Below are 22,038 nucleotides of genomic sequence, written 5' to 3' on the forward strand. Positions count from 1 at the left end.
TTTCTCATTTAAATACTTTATTCTCTGCAATCACCCACTATGTTTTTTCAGTCTTTTAACCTTCTCGAGGCTTTCAATGGCTAAGTCAAAGATCTGTCTTGGAAAATGTCACATTGTACTTGAAAACATGTGCGTTATTTTAGAATATATTTTGATATTCATTTCTAACATAATTCCACGTGATAAGAGAACAGACGTTGTATGATTTCAATATCTTTAGACCATGACAATTTTGCACCTTGTTTTATGTCCCTGGATATGTTCCAGTGTCTCCTGGGAACTTGAACAGAATTTGTATAAAACCTGTATAAATCTTAATTATGTTGAATTGGTTCATAGGGCTTTTCAGGTCTACTATATCCTTCTACTTTTCTGTCTATTCATTCTATTAATTTTTGAGAGTTTCACACTGAAATTCCAACCAAAATCTTAGTTTATCTACTTAAAAGATAATTGTAATATAAAGTGGAACTATATGTAACTTTGTTTTGTATTTTCCAAGTCTCCTATAAATGTGTTATCATACTTTCACAATTTAAAAAATAAAAATTTTAAATAAAAGTATTTCTCATTTCTAAAATTAAATTGTAGCAAGAGAAAATATTTGTAGGGCTAGCTCCTTGGTTCCTTTGAATTAAAAAGACTTGAAAGCTGTTAAAGGAGAAGGCAATGGCACCCCACTTCAGTACTCTTGCCTGGAGAATCCCACGGACAGAGAAGCCTGGCAGGCTACAGTCCAGGGGTTTACAAAGAGTCAGACATCACTGAACAACCCAGCATGTGGTCAATTACCCATCCTTACTTCACAAATAAGTCTTCATTTGGCTGTATTTCATTGTGAGGAAGGTAATTTCATAGAGAAAAAAAGATGATCCATCAGTGGATATTAAATTCTAGTTTTGTTAATTGAGGTTTTTTTTTTTTTTAATATTACTGCCTAAGACTCACTTCTTAGATGGCTTCTTGTTATATTACTGTAAAATTGAATTGAATTATTAAAACAACACTCTATGTTTGTTTCTAAAGCCTATCACAATAATCTATTTTTGAATGAAGATCTCACCATGACTTGCAACCAAGGGATTATGCACACTGGAAAAGACATCGACGAAAGACTCTTCACAGCTATGGAGGACAGGGCCCATAGCAGGCCTCCACTCCTGAATGAACTGTAACTCCTGTTTCTGACACTCGACTTTGACTAACTAGGATCAGCACCACCAGACCAGGATGAAAAAACGGCACGTGAAGTAGAGAGCTGACCCAAACTGCCAGACCAGGCCTGCATACTGTTACTGTGACAACTGCTCACACTTTTGCTTATAAACCCAATATATTTCTTCCTTGGGCCCAATCATTTGCAAGTTTCAAAAATCAAGCCAAACAAACCATAGGTTTGTGGACCTATGTCCAATATTCCCAGGTTTCCTTGGTGGATTTCTCCTCTCCAAGGCTCTAACTGGATGGCCCTTATTTTATTTTAGAAGTAACTCTGCTACTGCTGCTACTGCTAAGTCGCTTCAGTCCTGTCCGACTCTGTGCGACCCCATAGACGGCAGCCCACCAAGCTCCGCCATCCCTGGGATTCTCCAGGCAAGAATACTGGAGTGGGTTGCCATTTCCTTCTCTAGTGCATGAAAGGGAAAAGTGAAAGTGAAGTCGCTCAGTCGTGTCTGACTCTCAGCGACCCCATGGACTGTAGCCTACCAGGCTCCTCCGTCCATGGGATTTTCCAGGCAAGAGTACTGGAGTGGGGTGCCATTGCCTTCTCCGAGAAGTAACGCTAGTACTATAGAAACTCCCCATTACTTCTAAGGCCACTACGAGGGATCTTCTTACCTGGCCAATTAATGGCACCTGTTCTGAACCTAGCCATAAACACTGTTTCTCACTAGATGCGAAATATTGGGTAGCTCCTCATGAGCCTAATGGACTTAGAGCACATGTTTATGGCCCCAGCTCTCTCCAGGTTGGTCAGAAAGCTGCACAATTGGTTTCCTCTGGCCTGAAGGTCATCTATGGATAGCCTTCGGAAACAAACCCTCCCAATTTGCCTTTAATGCTTATGTGCTGGGTTTCTATCAGTTTTCCAACAGTAAAGACTATTTAGCCAAGATATTGGTTAACCCATCTTTTAATATATTCGAAGAATCAAATTTCCACTCTGAATGTTCCTCTTCCCAGTTTAGAAAACATACTAGGAAAATGGCTTACTTTAGGAGGATCTTGGCTTAAACATTTACTACTGACACTGTTACTTCTATCGTCAAATTTTCCCCCTATTTTTTGGCCGTGTAGCATGGTAGGCAGGATCCTGGTTTCCTGGCCAGGAATCAAACCCTGCAGTGGAAACTAGTGTACTAACCACTAGACTGTCAGGAAAGTTCTCCTACTGTCAGTTTTGATCACATATACAGTTTTCTATAGATTAATGAACATGCACAATGCACCTGCAAGGCACAACTGGCTGGAGTCCTATCAGACACTGGAACTGACCATTAGTCCTTGCCAGACACCTTACTGGTACAACTCCCCAGAATGAGCTATTAAGACCCAATGCCAAAGGACATGATGGACCTAGGGCACATAAGCAACCGCCCTGGCATCAGGGGACCAAATATTTGATCAACAAATGCTATCAAAAAATTAATGATCAAAGAGGGGAAACTGATGAAATACATTCATATTTTATGACAAGACGAGAAAAATTTAAACATAAAATTTTTTTCTACCCTTTTGAGCCTCCTCCCTTCCTTTAATGTGTGTTGTGCATTTGCATTAATCAGAACTCCTTAGGAAATAACCTCTTCTTCATCTTGTAAGAGGCCACAATGACCCACTTATTTTCTTTGTACATTTAGATCTCGACTGTGTGAACCGCCAATAATATGTCATTTGACGCATAATCTTCTGTCTCAAACACTTATAGAACTATGCTTTGACTTCTCAGAGCTTTCTGAAAGACGGTCTCTTGGATTACAATCCCTAGCGGGCTCAAATAGTATTAGGACAGAGGAATGTTTCTTCTGTATATATGCATTTTCCTATTTCTCAGGTAGGTACCGTTATTCTAATATATAACCAAATCTTAGAAAAATTAAATACCTTACTTATACCTACATAAAGAATCAGCACCAAAGGTCAAATGTGAACCCAAATAAGCCACCTTCCAAACATGTGCTCTTAATACCACATTCTGAGAGGCAACACAAAATGGACTCTTATTTTCCCAATAAGAATCTGGACAAGGCAGAACTCAGTGGGAGGAAAAACACTGGCCTGAGATTCGGAAGCCCAGACTCGAAGACCTGGCACCTTGACTATTGATTAGTTTACCTATCCAGATCTAAGCTTTCCCACTATTTGTGGGAAAATGCCAGGGCTGAACAACATCACTCAGATGCTGCCTTTCTATACTGTGAAAACAAAGTGTTAATGCAGACATGGTATGGCAACCTAAAACAGAATTCAGTTTTACTATGAATTGAGTAAAAGATATACTGCACGTAATATGTCATGTCATTACCAGACTTGACTGGAAAGGTATTATCACACTAATGAGCAAAGAGAGGCTTAAAGTGAGGTAAATTTGTCTACAATCACCTGGCAGTACAATGGAGCTAGGGTTTGAATCAAGTTCTATTTAATAGGCTCTTTCCTCAACTTTGCATTGCCTCCTGAAGTGAATCTTATCTAGACTTTTCATCATCTTTCTAATCCTCAAAAGCCAGACTATCCCTATACCCACTTCATAAGATCAGTCAAGATACTACAGACCAAGGATTAAGTCTTACAGAGGAAAACCAATACTTACTTCTTTTTCCATTTTTAATGAAAGAATTAAGGGAAGGAATGGTCTAACTAGCTTATAAAGAAGGGATCACCGAGTGCCTTTTTTCAAGATACTATCACTCAATCTCAGAGGATGAGATGGTTGGATGGCATCATCGACTCAACGGACATGAGTTTGAGCAAGCTCCGGGAGATGGTGAAGGACAGGGAAGCCTGGCCTGCTGCGGTCCATGGGGGTCGCAAAGAGTCAGACACGCCTGAGCAACTAAACAACCACCACCACTTAATCTATGTACCTCACCACTCAAAACCCAGAATCCAGTGAAAGCCCAGAAACGCACTCGACGTTAGACTACAGCAGGAAAAACCCCATGATCATTTTTATAACCCTCAGCATTATCTCACCAACTGCTTTAGTTCAGAAATCAGTTTGTATGGCCAAGGAATCATAAGATTCTTTCTGGGCTAGCATAGGTATGAAAGGCAGTCTACTTCTTTTGTTTCCTTTCCTTTCATAAAGTATAATATATCTCAACGCAACTGAGTGTCATGCTCTCTAGTGATAAGACAACTGTATTTTAATCCAGTATACATGTACCAAAAGACAGGAAAAAACATTAAGTTACACTGATTTCATTACTTCAAGGATTATGAAGTACTTCATAACATCATTTTATTTAATAATCATGACAACATTCGGTGTTGGCATGTCAGGCAGTGTGCTTTGACTTTCAGGGGAACTGGCTCGTTTGATTTCCATAACAATTCATTAAATCTACATAAGACCTACCAGGTGAGTAAGAATTTCCTTATATAACAGATGGAACCATTTAAACAGTGGGAGCCAGTAATGAAAAAATGGGCAGCTGACTCGATAGCCAGCAAACTCCAGGAAACTGCTTGGATGCCTTGGAGAGGGAGCATTATTCCCATTTCAGAGATAGGGAAAATGGAGAGATTTGGTTTCTTACCCAGTGTCAAGTGAGTAAATAGAAAATTCAGCACTCAGATTTTGAGTTAATGTTCTCACTTAATCCAGTGCATTTCCCATTTCATTATGTCTCGTTAACATTAAAACCTTACCTTTGTTTACAACTTCCCATTTTACAAACAACATCACATTAAAATTGAACAACCCTCGGAAGGACGCACCACTCCCCCACAGGCTGGTGAATTAGATATGACAACTCTAGAGAAGTGGAACGTAAACCATGCCTTGAGATCTTGTTCAAGCCAATTTAAAACTCCAAAACGTAAAAAAGCAAACGTCTTTCAGGTTTAAGAGGCGAGGATCAATTTCAGTCCTAGTAGGTCACCGACTCTGGTCACCTCAGCATATCTCTAACACATGCTGGACCAATCTGTTTTCATGTGTAGGGCAGTTTCTCTTTTACTTCCGAGTTCCCTGTTGGAAGGGATGAGGGACTCAGTCTATCTGGCATGTGGTAGTCACTCAACAAATGACGGAAAACCATCCTGGGTACATAGGTTAGACACTCGAGAACCAACGACTACGGACTGTTAGTCCTGAGGAACGTAACGTGCATCGCCCCAGGCAAGACCATCCACGCCGCACGTCCTCCTCTTGGGTTTCCAACGTAAATGCGGTCTCACTGGGTGACATAAAACTGAAGGGGCCCCAGTACACCAGAGGACACTCACTAGGGAGGGGCGAGAAGCAAGCGGGCCCGGCCCGGCTCACGAGGGGCCGAGGCTCGGGGTGCCAGCTGGGCACCCCGTGGTGGGCACCCCCTCCAGGTCTGGAGAAACGACGCGTCTCTGTCCACCGGCGCCGACGGCGGAGAGTGGCCCCACCGCCCGCACCCTCTGCCGGACCAAAGCGGCCCACTCACCCAGAACACAGGCTCCGTGGGGCCGCCCCCAGGGCCGCCGAGTTTCGATTCCCCAGCGTGTGGAAACGGACCGAGAACAAACCGGGTCGCCAAGGGTCACCGCGGGCTTCCGGTTTCCTCGAAGACACAGCCGCTTCCCTGGCGAACGCAGCTGCTCCGGGGACGCTGCAGGGGGACGCCCATTTCTCCGGCCTCGGCGGTGCTGGGGCCGGCGCGGCCGGCTAGTGGGCTGCGGCCCCGGAGGCTCGGGAAGGAGGGCCGCGCCGAGGCCGGGGAGGACCGGCTGCCCGGCTTCGTCAGCGCCCGCGCGGCCGCCGCGCCGCGCAGGGGAAACGCCGCAAATGGGCCGGCGGGAGGGCGGGCGGCGCGCGGCGGAAACGCGGCCTCCGGTCGTCCACAGCTCGGGGCCGAGGCCGAGCCAGCACACCGGAAGTCGGGCCCGAGGGAGCACCGAGGGCGTTCGCGAAGCCGGGGCCGGGGCGGGGTCGGAGGGGGCGGTGAACTACGTGTCCCGTGAGCGTCCGCGGCGAGGTGGGCGGGGCCGCCGCGGGCCGCGCGTCCCGTGAGCCTCTGCGGCGGGGCGGGCGGGGCGCGGCGACGCGGGCAGCGGAGGCGCTGAGGGGTAAGAGTTCAGCTGCCGTGACCGCGGTTGGGGCCTGGGCCTGCTGCGTCGTGTGTTTCCTTGAGCGTCCGCTTGGGGGTCCCCGAGCGTCGTGTCGGGTGTAGGCTCCGTAGGGTAACCTTTGGGCTTCGGGCGCTCGTCTCGCCCTGGCGCGGACCTAGGAACCTGTAGCAGTGCGCTCCTGTTGAGGCGCCGTTAACACCCCGCCCGGTTTCGGGGCGTTGCTCCGGGTGCCCTAATGGTTGGGCACACGGCTCTTACTAACAGTGAGGAAGCTGTTAACTTCGGGATGTACCCTGCTGCGCCAGGGTTGTTTGTAGAAGATGCACGTATGTGCTCCGTCGCTTAGTCGTGTCCGAGTGTTTGCGACCCCAGGGACGGTAGCCCACCCGACTCCTCTGTCCGTGGAATTTTCCAGGCAAGAATATTGGAGCGGGTTGCCCTTCCCTACTGCGGGGAATTTTGATGACCTAGGGATCGAATAACCTAGGAAACGCTACCTCCGAAGCGTTTATCAACATATACTTGTTACAGAATGGCCATTTTGGACTGAGTTCAACACTCTTGATACAAGACACTTTTTCAAAGGTCTTCTTTACAGGTTGTGGTAAATAAAAACAGATATCCCAAGAGATTCTCCCCCAGCTTTCCCCACCTCCTCCCGTTATCTCACCAAGGTCCTGATGTTCTCCATCAGGAGTTGCCCTTGAAAAAAGTCCCAGAGTGAGGACTAGCTTCAGCGAGGTTCCGTTTTCCCCGGGGGTAGAATGGATTTCAGAACCATATCTGAGCAAAGAATACGGTCCCTGGCACAACTGACTGTGGCTCAGCCTGCTTCTCTCGTTTTTAAACGATCTTGCATCTTTACAGCTGCTTCAAATGTTTTGTTTAATTAGACAGTATGTTAAAACAGTAAAAAATAGTGCTGTTATGTTTTGTTCTTTTTTAATGGGAGGTATATATTTCTAAGCTGTGAAGAGTCGATACTGTTAGAGGAAAGAGAACGTGCGTTTTAAGGAAAATATATAAAGCGTATTTTGGGTTAGTGATTTAAATTTTGTATTATTAAACTCATACCATCCTCGGGATCATGTTTACTGTGTCTCTGCCCTGTGTTGTGTGACTACTGTGTATCTGTGGCTCTTCAGTGTTAGCAGAATGTAATTAAGATGTCAGAATCTATAAGCTGAAATAGCAGTGTCTCTTCATATATCAGCTTCAGTGTCATTTCGTCAGTATTAAAAGCATTTTTCTTCCCTTCCCCCCCATCCATCACGTGTTCATGTCTAGAGCTTTAGGGTAAGGGAATGGTTTCAGTGGCAGAGATTCAAAGCAGATTCAAAAATACTATCAAAAATGAAAAATCTGGTATCTGGGCCTACATAGTCTGTCTTCCCTCTTTCTTCCCATATCTCATCACTCACCCTGCACCGCCGCCCCCCCCGCCCCCCCCCCGCCCAAACCTCCCATCAGAATCAACGTTCATGACTTCTGTTACACTGTGTGTATCTGAGACGGTGTGTATCCCTGAAACAGCAGTCCTCAGACTGGGCGTCACGTAACCCAAATCCTTAACCTTGTAAAGTACATGATGGCTTTCCAAGGGGTTATGTGCTTAGTCACTCAGTGATGTCTGATTCTTTGTGATCCCATGGTTGTAGCTCGCCAGGCTCCTCTGTCCATGGGGATTCTCCAGGCAAGAATACTGGAGTGGTTGCCATGTCCTCCTTCAGAGGATCTTCCCAACCCAGGGATCGAACCCATGTCTCCTGCATTGCAGGCAGAGTCTTTACCGTCTGAGCCACCAAGGAAGCCCAGATGATAGCTAAAGGGTATTAATTTTCAGGTTGTTAAATTGCATGTTTCTTCCCGAATATTGATTTACCTCCGACTGTGCCTGAACTCGGACACCTCTCCTCTTTCCTCTTCGGTAACTGTCCCTCTCCCACTCGACTTTCAGTTCAGTTCAGTTCAGTCACTCTACTTTAAACTGACCTAAATCTGTTTAGAAAGTAAACGATTCTAATACCTAGATAGCTAATTGTTTCCTATGAATAGTAATTTCCAGTGGTTTTCAAAAATGTTACAGGACACAGTTGTCTGCAGATTAAGAATAATTTTATGGGATACTCCTATGTGATTTTTGGTACATAGCTTAGTAGTTCAGAAGAATGATTATTGATATAACCAGGAATCCTTCTGCTCCTAAATATTTGGAATGGAAGAATACAAAATGTAAGACTAGGATCAGCTTGAACCCTGTTTCTATTTAGCAACAAATAATATGATTCTGAAATGAATGACTTAATTGGAGGGAGGAGGAGCTATCCAATTCTAAATGAGATGCATTTCCAATAAAAGCTGACTTAGGATATTTTATAATGATCATAATTTGAACTGTTTCTCATTTGATAAGTACTGCTCTAGTAAGTTAATATAACAATACTGATGACAGTTCTTAAATTTATGTTCTCAGGAATTTTTAAATATACTGTTTTATGTAGGGAAATATGACTAAAGTATTTAGAAGCACTGAAATGTGTTGGGATAAGCTTATGTTGGGGAAGTGATACAAAAATATGAATTCAAGGAGAAAAGGAACAAGATCAATTTCCTAACTATAGAAGGAGATCTTGTTCATGTGCTTTTCAAATGAATGGGTTGATAGTAGATATCAAATTATTATGGCAATTACATTCCATTTATTAAAAAAGATATATTCTTCTGTCTCTAGCAGCTAGCCTTGTCCTGAACAATGTATACTTCATAATAACTTTTTGACCTGAAGTGCTTTATAGTCAGGAGGAATTAGCTTCTGACAGCTTTCATTTAAAAAAAATAAACATGAATGTCATAATTATAAATGCAATGACTTTTTCTTGGAAACATATGTAGGTGAAGAAAAATTTAATAATCTTAGGAAGTTTTTGATGTGAGGAGTAGGGAGAAGAAATACGAGAAGAGCTGACCGAAGAACAGCAGCAGAGGCCGCAGGCTGGGGTTGGTAGATTGTACAGAGAAGGAAAAAAGATCCAGTAGGGGGAATTCTGTACTTATTAAATGAAGTAAGAGCAACCCTTCTCTGAAGCTTGAGACTTAGACTCTTACTATCTGATATATGAATTCATTAGTTTATTCAATACTTGGTGTTAGTCGCTCAGTCATATCCGACTCTTTGTGACCCCATGGGCTATAGCCCTCCAGGCTCCTCTGTCCCTGGAATTCTCCAGGCAGGAATACTGGAGTGATCCCTTTCTCCAGGGGATCTTCCTGACCCAGGGATTGAACCTGGTCTTCTGCATTGTAGGCAGATTTTTGGAGGCAAGTTCTTTATCATCTGAGCCACCAGGGAAGCCCATTCAATACTTAACAAATATTTACCCAGAGCATGATGCTGTGTGTCATTGTTTTAGGCACTGAGATGAAACAGGCTAAGTAGCTTTTTAGTTTATCACAGAGAAATCAGTCACATAGACAAGACCTATCAGAAATTTAACATGATAAGAAATTCCCTCCCATTGAGTTTTGTCATGACAGTTTCTGTAAGCGTCTATGAAGAAAATAAACTTCTTTCCCCTATTTAAAATGGGAAGAGAGGAAGAAATAATTCTGTTTTGTGACTTTCACATATACACTATGAAAACCAGGAAGATAAAGTGAGTTTTTCAGAGGAAAGACATTTTTATAAAACTACCAAATAAACAACAGAGAAAGGATGACATTAAGCTTCAGTAAGATCTATAGAAAGATATTAAACTAGATTTTTCAAATAGATTATGTAGCGAAAGAGAGGGAAAATTTCCAAACCCATTTCACAATCCATGATATAAAAGTGAAATCATTGATTTTTTTAATAGTTGCAAAATTAAGAACACAGTTTCTACTGTAGATTTTTCAGGTGTCTATGAATAGTTGATTATTAAAAGTCCGAAAACAAAATGATGGGTGTTTTTTTTTCATTCACTTGTACTTTGTCATTTTCTCTTGAGAGTCATTTTATGTCATTCCCTTTGACTTTTATAGCTCCTTCCCTCTCATCCTATAGTCAGTCTGTTCCACTGATTTTCCCCTTTAGCTAATCTTTTGGATCTGTTTCATAGTCTCTACTGTGCCACAGTTTCCCATTAGTTTCTTCTTTCTTTCTTTTTAGCTTCCAGATCATTCTTTATAGGATAGCTAAATGATCTTTTAAAAATGTAAATCTTACCATTACTTTTCTCCTCTTAAACTCCTGAAATGACTCCTTTGCATGTTTTAAAAGTCCATTTGTAATCAACCCAGCCTGTTTTACCACCAACTTCTATAAGCACTGCCAGCTCAGACATTAAAATTGGATACCTTTACTCCTTTATAAAGTTTTCATTCAGTTGACCCTGATTATAATTTTAGAATGTTTACTTTCTTGATCATCATTTGCCATTTTTTTGTAAATTTAATAATTCCCAGATGGGAACTCCAGAAAAATTCTTCAACATTAGTTTGAGAATTATGGTTCTACTTTTTACTTGTCCTAATAGGATATCACGTTTAAAAGAGGAACCTGTATCTTCAGATAATGGATTTCAGCCTCAGAACATACAAAGCAAAACTGGACAGACCTAGGAGACACGCCCCCAGTACTGGAAGATGCTTCCATTTAACGTGCTTCCCTCACTAGCAATAAAAAATACATTAAGGAAATAGACAATAGGAATAAAATTATTAGCATCACACTTATTAGGATGGCTATTATCAGAAATAAAACCAAAATGGAAAATATTCCTCTTAAAATTAATATGGGATCCCAAGGGACCTTAAATAGCCAAAACAATCTTGAGAAAGAACAAAGTTATTTGCTGACCTCAAAACGTATTACAAAGCTGTAGAATTAAAACATTATGGTACTGGCATCAAGACATACATATAGCCCTGTGGAATAGAATAAAGGGCACAAAAAAATCCTCACATATATGGCCAAATGATTTCCAACAAATATGCCAAGACTCTCCAGTGGGAATAGGGCAGTCTTTTCAACAAATATTGTTGGGAAGACTGAATATCCATATACAAAATAGTGAAGTTGGACCGTATCTGACACCATAACAATTAAATCAAAATGGATCAAAGGCCCAAATTTAACAGCTAAAACTAAAACACTCTTAGAAGAAAAATAGGGAAGAGCTTCGTGGTACTAGATTTGGCAGTTTCTTGGATGTGACACCAAAAACATAGGCAACAAAACGAAAAATAGGTAAAGTTCTCTAAATCAGTCGCTAATAAAATATTTTAAAAAATCATTGTCTAGTGACTCCAATATTGACTATTGTGGTCTTTACTTTGAATTTCATTAGAATTGTCTGCATTCATAATTGAAGAGTAAATAAAGAATATAATTTTAACTTCAAAACTAAAATCATGCCTAAGCTTAAATAGTGTAGACATTTAATGATGGGGGAAATGTTCAGAATATATTGTTAAGAAAGCAAATTGTTGAGTTCCGCTTGAGATTACAGATTGACTTATTTATATTTTTTCCTTCCATTAAGATTAGAATTAAAGAGTAAAAACTACGCACATTACAGAAAGAGTTGGGGAGACATCAGAGGACAGAAAATTTCAACAAATATTCTGAGAAACTTGGTTTGAATCTGTCATGAATTGAAGTGGAGCCCAGGAAGCTTTAGCACAGAATATACTGGACAAGAGACCCCAGTGGAGCTAGGAATCAGTCTTCCCTGAAAGATCATGATGAGGCTCTGAAGGCCCTAAATGAAAGACAGAGGATGAATATGACATTTTTGGAAGTTTTTCGTGAAGCTTCTTTGCTTCCTTATCCTTCCTATTTCATCATGCACAAAGGCAGTCTGTCCAGGCTTTCCTCTCAGGACAAAGAAGGAGAAGGACCCACTCCAAAGAAATTGAAAAGAAAATTAGAGAAAGTGGGGAAAACCTTTGTTTGTTTCTTCCCAGAATAAGAATTTCAACTTATTCCTGTTCTCAGTGTTTCATGCTTACTTTGCAATTTTAGATGTGATATGTATAGAAGCATATTCTTAGTTTTGCATTATGCAATTTAAATTTAACTCCACATTCTCACTTAAAAACTCTTTGTTGATGGATTTCTTAGTATTTGCATAGTGACTTTTGAAACATTATTTATATAGTTACTCGCTAGAACCCTGGGCTTCCCTTGTGTCTCTGCTGGTAAAGAATCCACCTGCAATGTGGGAGACCTGGGTTCGATCCCTGGGTTGGGAAAATCCCCTGGAGAAGGAAAAGGCTACCCACTCCAGTTTTCTGGCCTGGAGAATTCCAATTTCCAATTTGAAATTCCTGTAAATTCCAATTTATATTGGAGAGAAGATTAAGATTAAATGCATTTTAAAGTCTGGTAGTGGTTTAGTCACTAAGTCATGTCTGACACTTGAGACTCCATGGACCCTAGCCTGCTGGGCTCCTCTGTCCGTGGAATTCTCCAGGCAAGAATACTGGAGTAGGTTGCCATTTCCTTCTCCAGGGGTTCTACCTGACCCAGGAATCGAACCCAGGTCTCCTGCATTGCAGGCAGATTCTTTACCGACTAAGCTATGAGGGAACCCTGGCATTTTAAAGTCTGTATGCAAACTCAAGAATCATTTATTAAGTTGAGTGCTTGAGAAAAATCATGAACGAAAGACAAAATAAGAGTGTTCTCATTCTGCATTGGTTTCTGCATATTTTAATTTTCTTGTCTAACTATAAATATTACTCATTTAAAAGCAGTCTAGAAAGAAAGTCAAACATTATATTTAATGTACTAACTCTGAAATGTGTCTTTTCATATGCTATTTCATTTCATCATTAAAACCATCCTATGAATTCAGTATTATAATTGTCAGTATGTAAAAATGATAAAATGATAGGCAAATTATTTAACTGACTTGCCTTAATTTAAAAATCTCATATGAAATGGAGTCAGAATTTAAATCCAGAGCTACAAATGACATTCAGCTGATACACACAGCCATCCTAGGTTTTAAATAATTTGAATATCAGTACTGTCAAGGACAGACCTAACTCTAAAGTTCATGATATTTTCTTTATTTTATAATATAAATATTCTTTCAGTGCTTCTTTTTGGTAAATATTCTTTTAAATGCTGGGGATACAATGGTTAACAAGATAGACTGACTTGCCACTGGATTTTCCTTGTCTTGTAGAGCACTTCATTTAATGAACTGTAATACAGTGTGTTAAGTCGCATGGAGAAGGGTAGAGACTCCTAGGGGCACATAATCGTGGCCTAAGTCTATTTAATAATTTTTCAGATTGGCTTAAAATCACCTCTTTGCAGTATCCGGACACCACCTACCTGAAAGGTGTGCCCTGCATGCTTCCAAATCATTCTGTATTGGCTTCATGATAGTACTTACGTTACTTGAAGGGAGGAGAATCTTGTTTTTCCTTTAGCATTATGGCTGGCTCATAGCAAATCCTCAAGAAGAAGTATTTTAGAAGAAAATAGAATTGAGGTCTGAAATGGCAGCAAGGAAGTAAGAGAGCAGTTTTGGATAAGCTTTTAGGTATTGAGGTGAGAAATGGCAAAGATAATCCTTGTAAAGTAAGAGGAAAGTTTATCTTTTGAGAATGAAGAGATTGGTCTGAGATTGAGAAAAGTTTAGAATAATCACTAAAGAATTGCAAGAGGAAAGAGATAATACGTAAAATGGATAGCCTTAAAGGTGTACTGAGGGCTCATCTGAGACTGGAGTCTGAATTTGTAGTGTTACCAATATGCATGACTATGTAATTTCCCCCAAGAAATTACCTCCTCCAACATAATATATATCACTATCATATCATCCTGTGTTGCTCTTTAGCACTTATCATTATCTGACATTGTTTATTTATTGGCTTGCTTTTATATACTGTCTGTGTCCCCTCTTACTGGAATGTTAACTCACGTATGCTGTATTTGTTTTGATTCACTGGTGTTTCCCTAGCATCTAGAACTTTTGTGCAACATGTAACATGTCCACAGTAAATATCTGGTTTAAAAAAAAAATGAATGAGTGAAGGAACAAATTAATACATAGTTTGAAATATTGTCCATATTGCTATGTTGAAATAAAACTAGATTTTTTTCCCCAAAGCAATATGTTTTTGTAGGTTAAGGGGAATTTTCTTGAACTTGGAATATTGCTTGACAGTTCTTACGTATATTATAATTACTTTCCTAAGGATTAAAATTATTGAACTCTTTATATCTTCATTTGCTAAGGTTACTCTAAAATTAGCTATTGGGAATTCCCTGGCAGTCCAGTGTTTGGGACTCCGCACGTTCACTGCCAGAGGCATGGGTTTGATCCCAGGTCAGGGAACTAAGATCCTGCATGACCATGGTGGGACCAAAAACATTAATATTTAAAATAAAATAAAATTAGCCATTTTTGGAATATTACCTGATACATTTTTGCAGTTCTAAAATTTACAAGTCTATAAAACATTTTTACAATTTAATATTTGCAACAAGAAGTTACAACCTAGCAAAAACTGAGATTTAGGTACACGAGTGTTTAAATAAAGAGACAGTGCAGATTGAAATCATTTTTATTGAAAAGTTATACTGTTTAGTGGTTTATTTGAAAACTTGTTTTCATATTTTAAAAGTTCAGAGCTTTCAATAACAATTTTAATCAAAAGTCTGTTATTATGAACAAAATATACAGAAAAATAGTATTAAAGCTTATAAATTAATATTATTCAAAATTTTCTGTAGTCACCATTTTGATATATGTGGATCTGATACTAAGTATGCTTTTTAAAGAAACATTTATCTCAAGAATAGATGCTGTTATGTTGCTAAAGTATCTTTGAGAAATAACTTGTAAATGTTAATTTTGTCCTTTTACATTTATGTTAGCCCTGAATAGACCACTGAATGGATACTTGTTTACAGTATGAGAGCTGAAGCAAGAAGTCAGTGTTACCTTGCAAAAGCCCAGCAAATATTGATATCGGAGGTTACAAATGATTTATAGTAGACAGAATTGCAAATATGGTATCTGCAAGTAATGAGATTGACCTATATAGTTATATGAAACTATAATTTTAAAACTTCCATTAAAAATGTTTGGAAGATAGAGGAAAAAACAGTTCATATTCTTATTACCATAAGATTTTTATTTTCTGTATTTTCTTCCAGTTTTTGTCTCTGGTATATGTGTCTTCAAATATTGCATGGATACCTACTCTTCTTCTCTTTTACCCAGTTTACCTCTGCAAATCCTCTTCCTCCACTGTCTTTTGTCCGGAGCAGTCTCTACCCCTTGCTCCAGTGGTACGTACGTGACCTCTGCTTACACATTGGCACATGCTATTCACCAGCTATGGTCACCGACACTGAGAGAGACACATGCCCACTTAGAGTCCGTGTGATGGCATGAGGGTTTCGTGGGCTTCTGGGGAGGGCACACATGCTCTTTCACTCTGGCCTTGAACTTGCTGCCATCTTCCTTCACATGGAACCTAATGCTTAACCTAATGCAGAAGCAGGCAAAGTAGAGAGACTAAGGGAAAACAAATCCTGATGAAATTAGTTAATCCTAAATTTATTCATTTTTATAAGAATTGTATGTATTTAAAATGTATAATAAGATGTTTTTTATGTACAATATTAACACATTGTGAAATGATTACTACAGTCACATTTATCAACATATCCATCATTTCCCATAGTTGCTATATGTGTGTGGTGAGAACACTTAAGATTTACTCTCCTAAAAGACAAATATTTTATATTATCACTTATATGCAGAATCTAAAAAAATAAAACAAATGAATTAATATAACAAAACAGAAGCAAACTCACAGATACAGAGAACAAACTAATGGTTACTAGTGGGGAGAAGGATCGGGGAGGAGCAAGATAGGCATATTAGATTAACAAGTACAAACTGCTATTTATAAAATAAGCTGCAAGGATATATTGCAAAGCACTGGGAATACAGCCAATATTTTATAATAACTCGAAGTGGAGTATATAAAAATATTAAATCACTATGTTGTACACCTGAAACTAATATTGTAAAGCAACTGTAATTTAATAAAAGTAAAATTAAAATATAGGAGGATTAAAAAGACAAAAAGAATTCTGTGTAAATTAAAAAAAATATTTACCTTCTATCTTGTATTTGGAGATTGCCAACAGGGCTTCTATCTTTGTTTTTTTAAAAAAAGGTTTACTGTCTTATCAGATTTCAGCAGCAGTATTATTAACTGTAGTCACCACCTGTACCGTAGGTCTCTGAACTTAGTCATCCTGCATTATTGAAACTTTGGGCTGTTTGAGGAACTTAACCACATTTCCTCTCCCCACCCCCACCTCTGGTAACCACAATTCTCTCTGCTTCTGATTTTGACTATTTTCAGACTCAGCAAGATCATATGGTATTTTTCTTTCTATACCTGACTTATTTCATTCAGCCCAGTGCCTTTCTAGGTTCACCTATGTTGTCACATAGGACAGGATTTCCTTTATTTTTTAAGGCTGAATAATTATATATATATATATGTATATATATATATCACTATTTCTTTATCAATTCATCAATCAGTAGACATCTAGGTTGTTTTCTGTTTCTTGGTTATTGTGAATAATGCTGCAATGGACATGAGAGTGCAGATAGCGCAATGTTTTTATTTCCTTTGGATATATATCTAGAAGTGGGATTGTTGGAGTTTTTGAAGAACCTTCATAATGTTTTCCACAATGGCTAGACCAGTGTACATGTCCACTGCCAGTGTACAAGGATCACCTTTTCCTCCATCCTTGTCAATGCTTGATTTGCATTTCCCTGATGGTTAATGACATGCAGCATTTTTTCATACACTTGCTGGCTGTATGTCTTCTTTGAAAAAATGTCTGTTTGGTCCTTTGCCCATTTCTTGATTGGATTGGTTGTTTCTTTTGAGTTGTAGGGATTCCTTATATATTTTGGATATTAGCCCCTTATCAGATATATGGTTTATGAATATTTTCTCTTCTTCAGGGTGCCTTTTCACTCTGTTTCCTTTGCTATGCAGAGCTTTTTTATTTGATGCATTTCTACTTGTCTGTTTTTGCTTTTATTGCGTGTGTTTTTGGTATCATATCCATGAAATCGTTCCCAAGACCAGTGTCATGAAGCTTTCCCCCTGTTTCCTTCTAGTATCAGGGGTTACATTTTACGCCTTTAATCCATTTGAGTTAATTTTTGTGTATTTTGTAAGATAATTGATATCGAGTTTCCAAGCCTGGCTTATTGAAGAGAGTGTCCTTTCCTCATTATCTGTTCTTGATGCCCTTGTTGAAGATTAGTTGACCATATATTTGTGGATGTATTTCTCTGTTCTGTTCAGTTCAGTTCGTCTGTATTTCTTCAATCAAACAGCATAATCTTTTGGTTACTGTAATATTGCTTTGCAATATTGTAATATATTTTTGAAATCAGACACTGTGATGCCTTCACCTTGTTCTTTCTCAAGATTACTTTCTCTGTTTGGGATCTTTTGTGGTTCCATAGGAATTTTATAATTTTTTCCCTGTTTTTGTGAAAAATGCTGTAGGGATTTGATAGCGATTGCATTCAATCTATAGCTCACTTTGCATACTATGGACATTTTAACAATATTGTTTCAATCCGTGAACACTGAATATCTTTTCATTTACTTGTATCATCTTCAGTTTCTTTCATCAGTGGTTTTTAAAATTTTTTCTATTCATTTATTCATTTAGCTGTTTTGGTTTTTAGTTGGGATATTTGATCTTTATTTCAACATCCAGCATCTTTTAGTTGTGTCGCGTGGGATCTAGTTCCCTGACCAGGGATCATACCTGGGCCCGCTACATTGGGAGCACAGAATCTTAGCCACTGGACCCCAGGGAAGTCCCTGCATCAGGGTTTTATAGTTTTCGTTTAACCAATCTTTCACCTACTTGGTTAGATTTATCTGTAAGTATTTTATTATTTTTGGTGCTATTATAAATGAGATTGTTTTCTTGATTTCATTTTTGGGTAGTTCATTGTTGGTGTAAAGAAATGCCGCATATTTTGCTGTGTTGATTTAGTTCTGAATTTAGCTGGGCCTCATGTCAGACATACTTCTCTCTTTTGACATATGAAGCAATAGTTTCTTCTTTTTTCTTTCCTTTTTAATTTTGATTTTTTGTCTTAAGCCGTCACTTGCAACAAAATGAATTGTAGTGGATACAGTGTAGTTTCAGTCAGCTTCATATGCATTTATAATATTGCTTTTAATCTTGTAATGTTTTATTTGGATATATAAATATAAAATTCACACTTTAAAAAATATATATCAATCTCATTTACTCCAACAGTCATCAAAGGTAGGACTTTTTTTTTTTTCCTTCGGTATTTTGGCCACACAACATGGCTTGTGGGATCTTTGTAAACTTGGGCCACAGCAGTGAAAGCACCAAGTCCTAACCAGCACCACCAGGGATTTCCTTGCTGTCGTTCAGTCACTCAGTCATGTCCTACTCTTTGCGACCCCCATTCTTCACCATCTCCCGCAGCTTGCTCAAACTCATGTCCTTTGAGTCGGTGATGCCGTCCAACCATCTCATACTCTGTCATTCCTTTCTCTTCCTACCTTCAATCTTTCCCAGCATCAGGGTCTTTTCTAAATGAGTCAGCTCTTCGCATCAGATGGCCAAAGTATTGAAGCTTCAGCTTCAGCATCAGTCCTTCCAATGAATATTCAGGGTTGATTTCCTTTAGGATTGACTGGTTTGATCTCCTTGCAGTCCAAGGGACTCTCAAGAGTCTCCAGCACCACAGTTTGAAAGCATCAATTCTTCAGCACTCAGCCTTCTTTGTGGTTCAACTCTCACATCCATACATGACTACTGGAAAAACCATAGCTTTGACTGTACTGACCTTTGTTGTCAAAGTGATGTCTCTGCTTTTTAATACACTGTCTAGGTTGGTCATAGCTTTTCTTCCAAGCAACAAGCATCTTTTAATTTCATGGCTGAAGTTACCATCTGCAGCGATTCCCTACACACTTTAATATATTTGTTAATAATTTGCATTTTTTTAAAAATGTAAATGTATCAACTTCAAGTATATCATAAGTCTCTATGTTTTTTTAAAAAAATGTTTACTTTTTTATTTGACTTCGCTGTGTCTTAGTTGTGGCATGCAGGATCTTCAGTCTTTGTTGCAGCATGCAAGATCTTTTTGTTGTAGCATGCACACTCTTTAGTTGTGGCATGTAGGATCTAGTACCCTGACCAGGGATTGAATCCAGGTCCCCTTCTGTGGGAGTGTGGAGCCTTAGCCATTGGACCACCAGAGAAGTCCCTTGATCTTTTAGACTCTTGCTGCTAAGTCGCTTCAGTCGTGTCCGACTCTGTGCGGCCCCATAGACGGCAGCCCACCAGGCTCCGCCATCCCTGGGATTCTCCAGGCAAGAACACTGGAGTGGGTTGCCATTTCCCTCTTACTGCAATATAAATCTTTTTACAACATTTCCATTTCATTTTTCAGAGTTCATTTGCCTATCAGAATGCTCAGTGTTTGAAAATGCAAGACAACTGTCTCTTAAAAATTTTTTTTCTTCTAAAATATATCTAGTCAAACTACAAGCAAATGCTTTTGTTGACATGTTTGTGCTGCTCTCTGTTTTCTGGAATTCAGCAACTTTTACTTTAGTAATGTCAGGATAAAAGTTGTGAGCCTTTTTTATGTGTCACATTTTCTTTTTGGCTTACCAAAGATAGTTTATATTAAAAAATTAGTTATTAATTATTGCAGTTCATTATACAATAGTAGGCTATTGCTACTATAGACTTTGAAATAATTGGTGTCTCATTTTAAGAATTTAAGAACAAGTTATAGTTTTGAACATAGAGACTATTCATTTCTTATAGAACAATATTTAGAGTAATTTTAAATTTAGTAACACTAATTATGGCCATGAGTAATTAGAATACCAGTTAAATCATACCTAAAATTGTAAAGAAGTATTTTAAAACTGCATGTTGTGTTGTATTCTTGTTTTATGTATTAATCTTCCTATTCCTGTTAACTTATTCACCATATCTTATGAACATATTAACAAGACATATATTCTAACAATATATTGGTTATGACGTTAAATATTTAAAGTTAAGACTCACAAACATTAAATAGCCACATTACTAGCAAAGTTTCAGTTCAGTTCAGTCACTCAGTCGTGTCTGACTCCTTGCGACCCCATGGACTGCAGCATGCCAGGCCTCCCTGTCCATCACCAACTAGTAAGGTTTAGTCCACTGTAATTTTTTATTAGTCAAAACTATTTTAAAATTTGTATCTTTAATGCCAAGTTTCTATAATTGTATAAAATACTTGATAAATATATTTCAAGTATATTCTGCATATAAGAGCAGAAGACTCCATGATAGCTTGACATTGTGATCACATTATCCAGAATATTGAAAAATATAACTTGGAAAGTATAATTTAAGGCAGATGAACAGTTCCATTTTCATCACAAGAGGCTTAAATTTGGAGACAGTAGGTTTGTTCTGATATATCTTCACATTAACCTAGCCTATGAGCTAAGCCTAAGTCTTTGTGTATGTTTGTTTATGTGCTTGTGATTGATCCTAAATGAAAACAATAATTGAATTGATGGAAATATTTCCTCATTAGGGACATTAGCTAAGGTGAGGAGGCAGAAGAGTATGTTTTCAAGAGAGAAATTGTCTAGGTGAACAGGAAAGTATACTTAAAGGGAACTATGGTAGAATTATGGAGAAGTATTGAGTATCCTTTTAAAGTTTGTAATCACAGAATTTAAAATCAAATCTGTCAACTCTGATACCAAAATCAGACATGAAAAGAATAGACCATTATTTCTTATAAATGTAGAGACAAAAATCCTTCACAAAATACTAGCAAACCAAGTCCAGCAACATATAAAAAATACTACACGTGATGATTAAAGAAGTTGTCTCAGGAATTTAAAGTTAGCTTAACATCTGAAAATTAATTAGTGTAGTATACCATATCAGTAAAAGAAAACCACATGATCATCTCAATAGATGCAGAAAAAGCATTTAACAAAATCCAACACATTTTTCCTGATTTAAAAACAAATTTCAACAAACTAGGAATAGAAAGGAACTTCCTCAATCAGAAAGGGCATCTACACAAAACTCATAGACAACACCACACTTCATGATGAAAGAATACGGGTGTTGCCCCTGAAATAAAGAACAAAGCAAGATGCTCACTCCCCAGTTGTATTCTACCTTATATCCAAGGTTCTAACCAGGGCAGTTAGGCAAGAAAATGAAATTAAAAGCATCCAGGTTGTAAAGGGAAAGGTAAAATTTTCTATGTTTGTAGATGATTTGGTAAATAGAAAATCCTAAGGAATCCAGTAAAAAACTATTAGAACTAATAAGCCAGTGCAACAGGGTGTCAGATAGAGGATCAATATACAAGTGTATATCTGTACACTAGCAATCAGCAATCCAAATGTGAAATTAAGAAAATTCTATTTACAATAGTATGAAAAGAATATAATACTTAGGAATAATTTCTACAAGAAGTGCAGAGCTTATATTCTACAAATTATAAAACATTGTTGAGGAAGACCTAAATAAATGAAAGAGTTCTCATGTTCATGGATTGGATTACTTGATATTGTTAAGATGACAATATTCCCTCAATTGATCTAGAGATACAATGCAATCTCTGTCAAACCTTCCATTGACTTCTTTGTAGAAATTGGCAAGCTTCCAGACTTCATATGGAA

General features: G+C 38.6%; 2 protein-coding genes across 8 annotated transcripts in view; one reads left to right on the top strand and one right to left on the bottom strand.

The window, feature by feature from the left end:
• The window catches only part of AZI2 (5-azacytidine induced 2), a 33,573-nt gene extending 27,487 nt beyond the window's left edge, over window positions 1–6,086 (bottom strand). For all 3 annotated transcript variants that reach the window (XM_081526956.1, XM_081526957.1, XM_081526958.1), the window contains exon 1: window positions 5,646–6,086. The gene's annotated coding sequence lies outside the window, so the exon portion shown is untranslated. The remainder of the gene's footprint in view (window positions 1–5,645) is intronic.
• A 145-nt stretch (window positions 6,087–6,231) lies between these two features.
• Window positions 6,232–22,038, top strand: part of ZCWPW2 (zinc finger CW-type and PWWP domain containing 2) — a 134,037-nt gene continuing 118,230 nt past the window's right edge. For 4 of the 5 annotated variants that reach the window (XM_081526962.1, XM_081526959.1, XM_081526963.1 and 1 more), the window contains exon 1: window positions 6,232–6,267. The gene's annotated coding sequence lies outside the window, so the exon portion shown is untranslated. Of the gene's footprint in view, window positions 6,268–15,497; window positions 15,566–22,038 lie in introns of all 5 variants that reach the window. The other variant, XM_081526961.1, reaches the window with a different exon arrangement.

This window comes from Giraffa tippelskirchi, chromosome 9 (assembly GCF_054371585.1).
Source record: "Giraffa tippelskirchi isolate mGirTip1 chromosome 9, T2T-mGirTip1v1.2.pri, whole genome shotgun sequence".
NCBI lineage: Eukaryota > Metazoa > Chordata > Mammalia > Artiodactyla > Giraffidae > Giraffa > Giraffa tippelskirchi.